Source organism: Rosa chinensis, chromosome 5, assembly GCF_002994745.2.
Source record: "Rosa chinensis cultivar Old Blush chromosome 5, RchiOBHm-V2, whole genome shotgun sequence".
In the NCBI taxonomy this organism is placed as follows: domain Eukaryota; kingdom Viridiplantae; phylum Streptophyta; class Magnoliopsida; order Rosales; family Rosaceae; genus Rosa; species Rosa chinensis.
The window spans coordinates 65,243,412-65,257,122 of NC_037092.1; the positions used below are offsets into that span (position 1 = coordinate 65,243,412).

Sequence of the window (13,711 nt, forward strand, 5' to 3'; positions counted from 1 at the left end):
TCATGGATCAAGCTATGTTATAATTAGTGTTTATGTATATTTGTGAGTGATTGCATATATGTGCTATATGTATGGTTGCAGTTTTCAGCTTCTTGATTGAGTTTCTAATGTAAAATCTCTATCTCTTTCGCATCATTGCTTGCAGATACTCATATTCAAAGTTTTGAACTTCTACGATACATTGGCTCCGAATATTAAAACGAAATGACTTTCAATCCCCTTTAAAGTTGGATAAGTTGACCAAATGAATGAGAGAAATTGATTTTTAATATATAATTACTGATTTGGTTTTGGTATGAAATCGAAATAGAAGACGAATAGCAGATTGTCACCTTTCAGTCACTTCTTACTGCACTATACGAAGATTTCTGCACTTCCTTGGCCTTTGAATTTATATGACACATCCATGTCTCTCAAGAGTCATTCAGTAATCCATGTCCCAAGTATTTGTTGCCCTTACTTATGCTTTCTTTGTACTCATTATTTCTTGGTAATTTGTGTTTTTGTCTGATCAATACTTGTATCTTTCCCCAAGGATTTGCATCTCCCTAAGGATTGGCATCTCCCTGTTTTTCATAATGTGAACCAATTGAGGCTGGCTTTTAGGGATTCCAGTTGCTGGGAATTGCTAATTCAAGTCCAAAAGGATGATATGCATGGCTTCATTGGCTTGTTTTTCTCTTAGCTGATCGAAAAAATACAAGTGATGGTCTTGCATGCAGAGAAAAGCGACCGAGAATTAGGCATGTGCAGACTTACTGCAGCTAGTAGCCTAGTACTACTTGGTTTTTTAGTTTCGTCTTGTGCTCCCATTGTACCAAAAAAATACATGTGAGTTTGCTTGATGGTCGAGAATCCAAATCTTTATAGAATATTAATATTTATAAGGATTATATATAGTTTCTCGTGTTAGAACATAAATGGACCTATCATCATCTATCATGCAGAATGCAAATTGGATTATAACTTGATTCATTAATAGGAGTTGTAAGCTAAGTACAGTACCTAGAAATCTATTGAGACAATTATATCAGCTCATTGGTTAGGAATCCATTAGTCGGATTACATTGTAATCCGATTAAGTGTTGCATTAGGTTTTCTAAGTTGTTGGTGACTTGGTTTATAAGAAACATCTTTATGGGAGGATTCTTAGGGTCATAACCAATATATGTAGAAGTGTTGGTCCCTGCTCTCTCTGTTACAAAGCATTAAGTCCTGCTCCATAGAAAGGAGCTTGGATCCAGAGCTGAGGAGAAGGTCAATCCGCATTCGTTGTAAAGTTCGTTTAGTGCTACTGCAATGGCTCCTAATACTGAAGAAGGTTAGTATATAAACTTGTATTTTGGTTCATGTGGTCTTGATTAATATTCAGTGTGTTTATGCTATTGTGAATTGATCATGGATTTGGTTTTGCTCATTCAGTCTAACAAATGGTATCAGAGCATCAGGTTTTCACAAACATAAATCAATTTTGATTGATCAATTTTTAGGAGAACCAAAATTTTAGTTTCAGCAAAAACCTATAAAATTTATTCTAAAACCTTGCTAAAGAAAAGGCCATGAATGGGCCAGTTTTTATAAAATCGTTCGGCCCAAACCCGCAGAAAAGCTTACCCGGATCCGACCATTTAGAACCCTTGCAGATGACCGTTGTATTCCAACGGTAATATTTGATTTGGGAATTAGGTTTCTATCCGGGATTGAAAGCGAAGGGGATGTTTATGTCCTCTATGGAAATCAAGACACCAAATTCTGCGGATTAAGAAGCCGAACTGATTGATTGCTGTTTTAATTGAAAATCATGCTTTCGCGATAAAGTTTTGTAGCAAATTAAGAAAAACAAGGTTAGAATTTCTGGAAATTTTGGGTTTTTAAATCTGGGATATTTTTTATCATCGTTTTGTACAAGAACAATAGAGGCATTCCCGGCGTGCACCTAGGCTAGAGTAGATGGTGACCGGATGAAACTTAATTTTCAGATTCTATGATATGATGATTTTGGGATATGTGTGTGAATATCTTGATGTTTTCGATGTGATTGTTTTGCACACTGAAGAAGAAGGTTCTATGCTTTGATGATCTGTGATTTTTCGGTACATGCTTGTTGTGTTAAAATTGCAGACTGAACCAAAAAAAAAAAATTCGACTGACAGTACATTGTTTTTAAGAAAGAAATTTTTGAAAGAAACTTCTTCATGGTCTGAGAATTTTAAAGAATCAAGAAGACATGTTGCACAAAGCAGTTGTCTATCTATCAGTTAAAATTCATTGAGTCAATAAAGGACCTGATTTTGTGCTTGCTTTTTAAACTGTGCATATATTGTCTTCCAAAGAAGTGTGGATTGTATGGTTTACTTGATAAGCAGCATTATGCATAATTTTGGATTCAGCTGGGGATTCTAGAGACTTTTCTTCTGTCATAAAGATGTTGATTGCCTTTAGAATAAATTGAATTCACTGTTGTGGCATAATGATTGAGAAATTTTTTGAATATCATGTTTTCTGGTAAAAAAGTGATACTTGATATTGACTGCAGAATTGGGGCTAAAATTACCTTGTTTTGGTATTGTTTGTTTTGTTAGATGTTTTGTTTTGCTTGTGTGTTTACTTGAACTGCTTTACAATTAACACATATATGCAGAACATTTTTGACAAAACTTGTTATTGAGAACTGTTGAAAACTAAAACTTATTTTGCCTTTGCTTTGCTCCCAAGGAATCACCTACATGAACCTGAATAACATCCAGATGCTTACTGGATCAAATTTTAAGGCCTGGAAAAGTGGTGTGGAGTTTTATCTCATGATGCATGAGAACATGGATCTGTGTTTTACTGATACAGAACCCTATGGAATAGATGCCAATAGCTCACCTGATGAGAAGAAATATTATCGAGATTGGCATAGAGCAAATTATAGGGCTAAGAATGTAATGAGGACCACCATGTCTGATACTGTGAGGGGTAGCATAGATGAACCAACCTTAGCAGTTGATTATATGGATGCTATAGCTGAGAAATTCAAGGAGAGCAATAAGGCTGAAGCAGCAAGACTCAATAAGGAGATGAATGAATTAAAATACACTAGTAGTGGAGGAGTTAGGCATCACATTTTGAAGCTTACTAAATTAAATGCTAGGCTCAGGGATCTCGATATGGGGGTTAAGGATGACCAACCTGTTCACAATGCCTTAGACTCCCTGCCACCTAGTTTTAACACCCTGAGGACTAGCTACAATGCACAGAAGGAGAACTGGACCTTGAATGAGCTCATTGCCATCTGCGTGGATGAGGAGAGTAGGATGAAAAAAGAGAAGCAGCCCTCCACCTCTGTCAACCTAGTTAAGAAGCCAAAGAAACAGAACAAGTTTAAGCCTAAGAAAACTATTGCTAAGCCATCAGGAAGTATTGCAGCAGCTAAGGTCAACAAGCCATTTAAGTTCAAGTGCTACTTTTGTAAGAAAGTAGGACACATGAAGAAGGACTGTACAAGATTTAAGGCATGGCTTGTGAAAAAGGGTAAGATTGATTTATTTGACCATTTAGAAACTTTTTCATTAGAAGTTAATTTTGTTAACATAGAACCTCCTTCTTATTGGTTAGATAGTGGCAGTCCCTTACATATTACGAATTCTTTGCAGTGATTCATAAGGAAGAGGAAGCCAAGAAGTGATGAAGCTAACATCTGCGTTGGTAATGGAATGAGGGTTGCAGTCAAGGCAGTAGGATCTTTAAGACTAGATTTGGGATTAGGAAATTTGCTGGTTTTAGATAGTGTTTATTATATTCCCTCAATTAAGAGGAATTTGCTTTCAGTTAGTCTTTTGGTTAAAAGTGGATGTAATTTTTACATTGGTTCTGATGGAATAAAAATTTTCAAGGATTCTCTTGATCTCTTACCTAAAGATTATTCTATTTTTGGTTATGGTATTATTGTGAATGATTATTTAAGATTGAATTGTTCATTAGGTCAACAAGAAACTTTACTTGTTGAAAATAACAATAACACATCAAGCATAAACACCATTACTAGTGTCAAAAGAACTCTACACAATGAAAAATCTACATATTTGTGGCACAGGAGACTTGGCCACATATCAAAAGATAGATTGAAAGTACTTGTGAAAAATAAAACACTTTCGGAATTAGACTTTGATGATCTTGAGAATTGTATTAAATGTTATAAAGGAAAAATGACGAACTTAAGAAAGAAAAATGCCAACAGAAGCAAGAAACTATTGGAATTAATCCATACAGATATATGTGGACCATTTAGACATAAGACAATATGTGGAAATATCTACTTCATTACTTTTATAGATGATTTTTCCAGGTATAGCTACATTTACTTACTGTCAGAAAAATCACAATCACTTGAGGCTTTTAAGATTTTCAAAACTGAGGTTGAACATCAACTGGATTTGAAGATTAAGGTTGTGAGGTCTGATAGGGGGGGGAGAGTTTTATGGCAAATATACTGAGCAAGGACAACAAAAGGGTCATTTTGCATTATATCTGCAAAATGTAGGCATAAAGGCTCAGTATACAACACCATATAATCCCCAACAAAATGGGGTAGCTGAGAGGAAAAATAGAACTCTATTAAACATGGTAAGAAGTATGATGTGTACTTCAGGATTGCCAAAGATGCTTTGGGGAGAAGCCTTAAGAACTGCAAATTACCTTTGCAACAGATCCCCAAGCAAAGTTGTAGATAAAACATCATTTGAATTATGGCGTGGTAGGCAACCAAGTTTACACCATTGTCATGTCTGGGGATGCAAAGCTGAAGCAAGGATTTATAATCCAAATTTAGGAAAGCTTGATCCAAGGTCTGTAACTTGTCATTTTATTGGCTACTGTGAAAAGTCTAAGGGTTATAAACTTTATTCACCTCATCATTCACCCAGAGTTTTTGAAACTCATCAAGTTAAATTTTTAGGTGAAAGTGTCTGCAATACAAATTTTGAGGACTTGTCTTCAGATTTTGAAGAAATTGTAGAGAATGTGGATAATATAGCAGTAATGCCAAGCATTCAAAATAATTCATTAAGTTCAAGATTAGTTCAAAGCCAAAATCTAGTTGAAGGTCAAAATGCAGTAGATAATGTTTTTGAGGCTAGTGACCATGATTCTGAAATGGCTGAACCAAACTTAGAGCAGGAGCAAGTACAAGAAATTCCAACTGAACCTCAAACTGGACCATAACTTGAGAGCATGTACTTGAACCTCAACCTGAACCTCAACCTGAGTCACAACAAAATCAAGTTGTGCAACCTAGAAGATCACAGAGAGTGAGGAAACCAAGGTTTGGAGGGGAGGATGATATTTATGAAGTTTATTTAAATGAAGTAGAATCTACATTATCTGATGACAATGATCCCACTAGTTTTAAACAAGCAACTGGAAGTAATGATTCTGATGCCTGGACTCAAGCTATGATTGCAGAGCTTGATTCAATGTATAAAAATGGTGTATGGGAGTTTGTGAAGCCAAAAGAAAATCACAAGCCTATTAGCTGCAAGTGGATTTTTAAAATCAAAAGAGATGTCAGTGGAAACATAGAGAGACATAAAGGTAGACTAGTTGCTAAAGGTTTCACACAGAAGGAAGGAATAGATTTACAGAAACTTTCTCACCTGTTTCAACTAAAGATTCATTTAGAATCATAATGGTTCTAGTAGCTCATTATGACATGGAATTACATCAAATGGATGTAAAAACAGCCTTCCTGAATGGGGAACTGGAGGAAGAAATCTTCATGGTACAACCTGAAGGTTTTATTGAGGTAGGGAAAGAAAATATGGTCTGTAGACTTAAGAAATCCATTTATGGACTCAAACAAGCTAGTAGGCATTGGTATCAGAAATTTGACTCAGTGGTTTCATCTTTTGGATTTTCTGAAAATCTTGTCGATGAGTGTGTTTATCTTAAAGTTGTTGGAAACAATTTTATCTTTCTTATCCTGTATGTAGATGACATTCTCCTTGCTAGCAGTAATGTAAAATTGCTTAAAGATACTAAAGCCTTCTTGTCAAATAATTTTGACATGAAGGACCTGGGAGAAGCATTATATGTGCTAGGAATTGAGATTAAGAGAGATAGAAAGCAGGGACTGTTGGGATTGTCTCAACAAAATTATATTTCAAAAATTCTGAAAAAATTTGGAATGGAAACCCGTGCTAATGGTGAAGTTCCAATGTCTAAGGGAGATAAACTAACTAAAAATCAGTGTCCTAAAACTGATATTGAGAAAACTGAGATGGAGTCGATACCATATGCTAGGCTAGTAGGGAGTTTAATGTATGCACAATTCACAAGACCAGACTTGTCTTTTGCAGTAGGTATGCTATCCAGATTTCAGTCAAATCCTGGACATGAGCATTGGACAGCTGGTAAGAAGGTTCTAAGGTACCTGCAAAGGACCAAAGACCATATGCTTGTGTATAAACGTGTGAAAAAGCTTGATTTAGTTGGCTTTACTGATTCTGACTTTGCTAGAAACTATCCTACATCTATGAAGTCGACCTGTGGTTATGTTTATATGCTAGCAGGTGGTGCAGTAGCTTGGAAAACAAAAGCAGTTATTGATAGCTACTTCCACCATACAGGCAGAGTTGATAGCTATATATGAAGGAGTGTGTGAGGGATTATGGATTAGAAATTTTATTTTGGAGACTAAAGTGTTGAGTGATCTTGTTACTGGAAGTTTGAAGGTGTTTTGTGATAATGAGGCTGCAGTGTTCTTCAGTAAGAATAGTAAGAGATCAACTAACTCTAAGCACATAGATTTAAAATTCTATAGTATCAAAAAGAGAGTTCAAGATGGTGAAGTTGAGATTTCTGGAGTCAAGACAAGGGATCAACTGGCAGATCCATTTACTAAAGCATTGTCAGTAGCAGCCTTTAAGGAGCATTCCAGGAACATGGGAATTTTGTCGAGTTTTGAAGATGCTTAAGTTCAGTGGGAGCAAAATGTTTTGAGAAAATTGTTTCTTCAGTTTAGTTTTGTTTTGGTTTAGTTCTTGATTTTCTGTTTTGAGTTATGTAACAGAAACTTTGTACTTCATGTTTTGATTTAATGGAATGGGGTATATTTTTAGTTTATGTTTTGACAGCTTTATTCATTTTGATAAATTTATGGTTGTTGTAGTTTTATCTTATCAGTTCATCAGGTGGATTGTAATATATGCATATATTCAGTTAGAAGCAAACATTGATCCACTGTGTGTATAGAAATTATGTTTGCATTGTAATTTTTGATATTCAAAATGCTTAGGTTGGGCTGTTATCAAATAACAACTACAGTTTGATATATAATGTTATTTGATTGCATCACATTAAGTTTGAACTCATGTGAAGTACATAAATTGTTGTTTTGTGGTCTGGAACGAGTATGCTCATTTGAACATATCTATTTCTTGATTCTGCAATGGTTCTGCATTTTGATAGAGTTGAATGGATTTAAAGTACACTTACATCTCAGTGCACACTTCAGCTATTTCTGGAAATTTTTTTGGTTCAATTTGTGAATAGACTATGATGATCTAAGTGGGAGAATGTTAGAACATAAATGGACCTATCATCTATTATGCCGAATGCAAATTAGATTATAACTTGATTCATTAATAGGAGTTGTAAGCTAAGTACAGTACCTAGAAACCTATTGAGACAATTATATCAGCTCATTGGTTAGGAATCCATTAGTCGAATTACATTGTAATTCGATTCAGTGTTGCATTAGGTTTTCTAAGTTGTTGGTGACTTGGTTTCTAAGAAACATCTTTATGGGAGGATTCTTAGGGTCATAACCAATATATATAGAAGTGTTGGTCCCTTCTCTCTCTGTTACAAAGCATTAAGTCCTGCCCCATAGAAAGGAGCTTGAATCCAGAGCTGAGGAGAAGGTCAATCCGCGTTCATTGTCAAGTTCGTTTAGTGCTACTGCAATGGCTCCTAATACTGAAGAAGGTTAGTATATAAACTTGTATTTTGGTTCATGTGGTCTTGATTAATATTCAGTGTGTTTATGCTATTGTGAATTGATCATGGATTTGATTTTGCTCATTCAGTCTAACATCTCGATGTGGGATAAAAAGATGAATTGTAAAACATCCAGAGGATTTCAACAAAAAGAGCAATCGCAACATCATCTTCTCAACGAATTGCTATGATCTTAAACATTCGATTCTTACGAATTGGAAACTACAGTAGGGGACTGTCACAGCCACCGGAACCTCAATGCCACATTGTTGGCATGCAAGTCATGGTGAGTTGTTAACTACTAAGATAAATCATCTGTCAATGTGATTGAAACATTCTCTGACTTGTAAGAGTTCCGGCACAGTTCTCACAAGAAGCCCGTCTAGCTCAGTTGGTAGAGCGCAAGGCTCTTAACCTTGTGGTTGTGGGTTCGAGCCCCACGGTAGGCATTGGAAAGCATATTATGGGTTTTTAAATTGAATGGAGGCTTTAGAATAACTCTTTTATGCATCCTGTACACGTTTTTTTTTTTTTTGTACAATGGGGTCAAAGACCCAGAAAAGAAATTAAAAAAACAGAAAGAAACCAAAGGGGGTGTATTCAATTTAGATTTTAAAAGATTTTGATTGATTCTAATGGATTTTGTAAAAGTAAAATGGAATTGGAATTGGTCTACTCATTTCATTTCATAGTCCTTTTATATAGGGAGAGTATTACAACGGAAATATCAATTACAATGATGACATTAAATGCTGATTGATCCGTAATCGTGTTGATTGATGGTAATCACTGATTCCTTGATTCCCTCTCCGTCAGTCGCTTTGACGAGGGCACACAATATGTTTTTCCTTTAACACTCCCCCTTGTGCCAAGTCAAAGACGAAATGTTGCATGAGTTGTTGCCTCACTAAAAACCTTGCCAAGTAACAATAAAAATCATGTGGGACAAAAAATAAACCTTGGTCGAAGGAAAAGAGCACATCACACCTTCTACAATTGAGAATGATATGTGTGTGTTAGACTCCCCCTGACGTCTACACCTCCCCCTGATCTTTACATTAATCAAGTGAGCATGGAAAGTCTTCGCATTCCTATGCTTTTCAAATGTTTCTCAAATGTGGCCTTAGGCAGTGATTTGGTGAACAAATATGCCACATTCTCCTCAAACCTTATTTGATTCACTTGAATCTTGAGGAGAGCCTGTTATTGCTGATTGTAGAAAAACTTTGGCGATATGTGTTTTGTATTACCACCCTTAATATATCCTAGCTTCATCTGTTCGATGTAAGCTGCATTATCTTCATAAATGCAAGTAGGCTCTTCAGTGGTAGAACTCAAACCACTAGACGCTCGAATATGTGTAATGATAGCTCTTAACCATATACACTCACGGACCACCTCATGTATAGCAATGATCTCTGAGTGGTTCGAGGAGTAGCCACAAGGGTTTGCTTGGTTGATCTCCAAGATATCTCCGTATTCCCAATGGTAAATACATAATCAGTTTGGGAACGACCTTTATGTGGGTCAAAGAGCTACCCGGCATAAGCAAAACCAATAAAAACGTCATTTGGCGTTTCAGTGTAGTGAGTGGCGCTTTCGCCATCAACATTTTCTTTACAAATTACAGTTCCATCTGCGGTCCCTCTTGTCTCTTTGTAGGGAAAGAACAGTCCCAAGTCAATGGTTCCTTTTAGATATCTAAAAATGTTCTTGATACCATTTCAGTGATGATGCATTGGCACTGAGCTAAATCTAGCTAACAAGTTCACTGAGAATGCAATGTCTGGTCTAGTACATTGGGCTAAGTACAATAATGTGCCTATTGCACTTAGATAGGGAATTTTAGCTCCCAACACTTCTTCGTCATCTTCTTTTGGACGAAATGGATCTTTCCTTGCATTCAAACTTCGACCGATCATGGGAGTGCTAGTAGGATGCGCTTTGTCCATGTTAAATCGCCTGAGCATACCCAGACTGGTGGATTAGTATTCCACAAACTCGGTGTTCTAGTTCAAGGCCTAGATAGAATCGAGTTTTCTCAAGATCCTTCATCTCAAATTCGGATTTCAAATGGCTCGCGGTTTTTCTTATTTCATCAAGAGTACCTATTATGTTCATACCATCGACATATAGTGCTACAATTGCAAATCCGGAACTTGTTTTCTTTACGAATACGCAGGGGCATAATTCATTGTTCTTATATCCCTTCCCAATCAAGTAGTCACTTAGACGGGTAAACCACATCCGCCCGGATTGTTTCCATCCGTAAAATGAGCGTTTCAACCTAATTGTAAATGCACTCCGTGGTTTAGAGTCACTTGACTTAGATAATGTAAGGCCATCAGGCACTTTCATATATATATATATATATATATATATCTCTCTCTCTCTCTCTCTCTCTCTCTCTCTGAATCTAGATCCCCATAGAAATATGCAGTAACCACATCCATGAGCTGCATTTCCAGTCCTTCGAAAACTACTAAGCTAACTAAGTAGTGGAATGTTATAACCTCCATTACGGGCGAGTATGTCTCCTCGTAGTCAATTTCAGGGCGTTGTGAGAAAGTTTGTGCCACAAGGCGAGCCTTGTACCTCAGGACTTCATTCTTCTCATTACATTTTCTGACAAAGACCTATTTATGTCCTACAGGCTTTACACTTGGTAGGGTTAGCACTACCAGACCAAATACCTGTTTCTTTGTCAAAGAATCTAGTTCTGCCTGGATTACTTCTTTCCATTTAGGCCAATCTTCTCTTTGTTGACATTCTGCAACATGGCGTGGTTCAATATCATCATGCTCTATGATTTCTTGAGCAACAGTGTATGCAAATACAACATCAATGTGTATGGAAGATCTTTCTATCAAATCATACGCACTCTCATAATCCATTGAGATTTCTTTGTTTTCTGGAATCATTTCAAACATCGAAGCGTCCTTCAGTATTGATTCATGGACATAACTACAATAAGAGACAATCTCATAAGAGGGATTCTCTACATTGATGATTAATGGATCGGTTTGTGCCTTACTCGCCATTTTTTCCTCGGGTGAGTGCCAATCGAACCAAATGGCCTCCCCCTCTTCCTTTGGGGAGCCACGGCCTCAACCACACCTCTACTAAGTGTGGTTGCAGTGCCTCTACCACTGCCACCGTGGACAGGAGCTAGCCATTCAAAACGTCACATACATAAGCTCCTGCTCATGGTAGTAGTGCTGCTCCTAGACCTAAAGCTCTAACCCTAAAGCCAACCCTAGTTGGTGGAATATGAAGTACGCGATCGTGCTTTTCATGCTTGTCATGGTTTAATGTGATCACATGAGCAGAGCTTCATGATGCATGACAAGCACGATCACATACTTCATATCCATCTTCCTCTTGGATCTTCACCACATAACTCGTTGTCGTTCAAGCTTCATGATGCATTCCCTACTTGTATTTTTATGTCCATTTATTGGCCTACTAGCTCGTTTTCTTCTAGTTGGGCTTATACACCACTTTATATTGCATTTTCCTGTGATTGTTTATTTTTATGTATTGCTTTGAATTATATATATACAGATCATATCCAGAGCGGAGCTCCGCTTTGAAATTAACGTGTGAAGTTCGAGTTTTTGGTTACTTTTCGGTCTCATATCCACATCTCGACCGTTCAGTTTTTAGATACTAGTGCATAGATCATCTCTGCAAATTTTCAACCAAATTGATGATCGTTAAGGTATTGATAACTGCCTTAAAGCTAGTATGGTTCAGGTTGTCAGATTCAGTCCTTCCATTGGTTTAAGCGAGTTAGATACCTTAACGATCATCAATTTGGCTAAAAATTTGCAGAGAGTACCTAAAAACTGAACGGTCGAAATGTGGATATGCGACTTAAAAGTGACCAAAAACTTGAACTTCACACGTTAATTTTAAAGCGGAGCTCCGCTCTAGATATGATCTGTATATATATATATATATATATATATATATATATATATATATATATATAAGGGGTTATTCCCGCATACCCAAAAATCCTTGGTATTTTTCCCAACTGCCCAACACTTTGGTATTTCACTATTGACAAAAGTCAAAGACTAACAGGGATAGTTTTAACAAACAAATGCCATTTGTATCCTATGTTGACCTTAGATTCTTCTACCGTTCTTATTCAGTCAAAAGGAAACAGCAAAAACATTAAAACAAAAACAAGACTAGCCTTCAACATGCCACATTTCGCCTAACGACTTCCTGTCTAAACGGCTACTCACAGGGCGGAATCACTGCTGCTTGTCCTAATTTTTCTGTTTTAAAACTGATTCTTTTGGCTGAACAGTAAGGCTTTAGAACTTTAGCTTTCCATGGGATGCATGCATTCGAATGTTCAAACTTTAACATAGTAGACTATGCATGATAAAGATGATTACAATATGTAAAGATAATGACATAAACATTTTATAAATTAAAGAAGTGGGTGAACATCCATCTGAATTTATTTATTCAAATATATATATAAAACTTTGAACAATCAGAGCCTCATTCTCAGGTAAACAGCAAAAGCTGTTTAGCTATCCATAAGAATGAGAACAGTTACTTACTTGTATTGGAAGCACACTACTTCACACCTAAACAGGAAAGGAAGCACACTGCTATTCTATTTTTTTTTTTTTTTGAGAGGTTTTTCTGATCTAATTTTCGAATCTCTCTTCTTTCGAATATTATTTTTCGAATCTTCTTTTTCGAATGCCTTCTAAGAGAAGCTGAAGCTCCATATATAGGGAGCGGAACTCAAACTAGAATTCAAATTACAAAAATGTACAGGACAACTCCGTGACTTCTGCTTTTCTTAGTGCTCCTGCTGGTGGAGGTCGGTCAGGGAAAAGCAAAAGGAAAAAGTGAAATGTTTTTCACTTAACCTTTTCTTTTTGAAAAGGAAAAAGCAAAAGTAGCTTTAGAAAAGTCTAAAGTTCTACAGTTGCTATTTTGGTGCTGATTCTTCACCTGTAGCTTCACATGTTCTCGTCCGTTTCAGAATGGTGGCCAAAGACAAAGGAGTTGTTGTCTGCCTGGGCCATGCGAGTTGTTGTTGCATTATCCTCGACGTCTGTATCAACATACATCTTGTAGTGGTTGTCATTTTCAAGCTTTTCCACCCAACGCATGCATGCCATTGTCGAGTCTATCTCTTTTCTGGTTAGAGATAGGAATATATCGCTGCTGACTACGTCAGGATGGTCGTAAGCAGTGATAATTGTCTTTTCTCCTGCTGCCAGGAATGTGTTGTTGATGTCTTCAGAGATGATCTTTTTGATGTAGTCAAGAGCCATGGCCTTCATCCAGGGAATGCTAGAATTTGGTTGGCCGTTGTATGCTACACAGGCTGGTTGAAGATATCTTCTTTGAATAATTCTCACATAATGATACGGAGGAATATATTCAACTTCACCATCTGTCTTCTGGATCCATTCAGGAGGTGTTGATCTGAACTTCAGACGAAGCATACAGTTGTCTTTTCTGATGTTCTTGACCGTGTTGACAATAATAGGCGGCAAGCCTCTCAGATCATCATTAGTTTTAGTCCATAAATTATGGACAAAACCATTTTCAACAAGCCATAGCTTGTGTTCTTGAGGATGTTCACTCTGAACATTTACCAGGTATCTTCCAACATATGGTCCTGAGACAATAAAGAGGGTTGGAGGAACTAGGTTTTCAGGATTGTGCCTTCCTATCAGATTATGGAATT

The 13,711-nt window shown here is 36.8% G+C and overlaps 1 non-coding gene across 1 annotated transcript; it reads left to right on the forward strand.

Moving 5' to 3' along the window:
• Positions 1-8,356: 8,356 nt before the first annotated feature.
• TRNAK-CUU lies at positions 8,357-8,429 on the forward strand. The gene has a single exon. It is a non-coding gene; the product is annotated as a tRNA-Lys (tRNA).
• Positions 8,430-13,711: the final 5,282 nt, after the last annotated feature.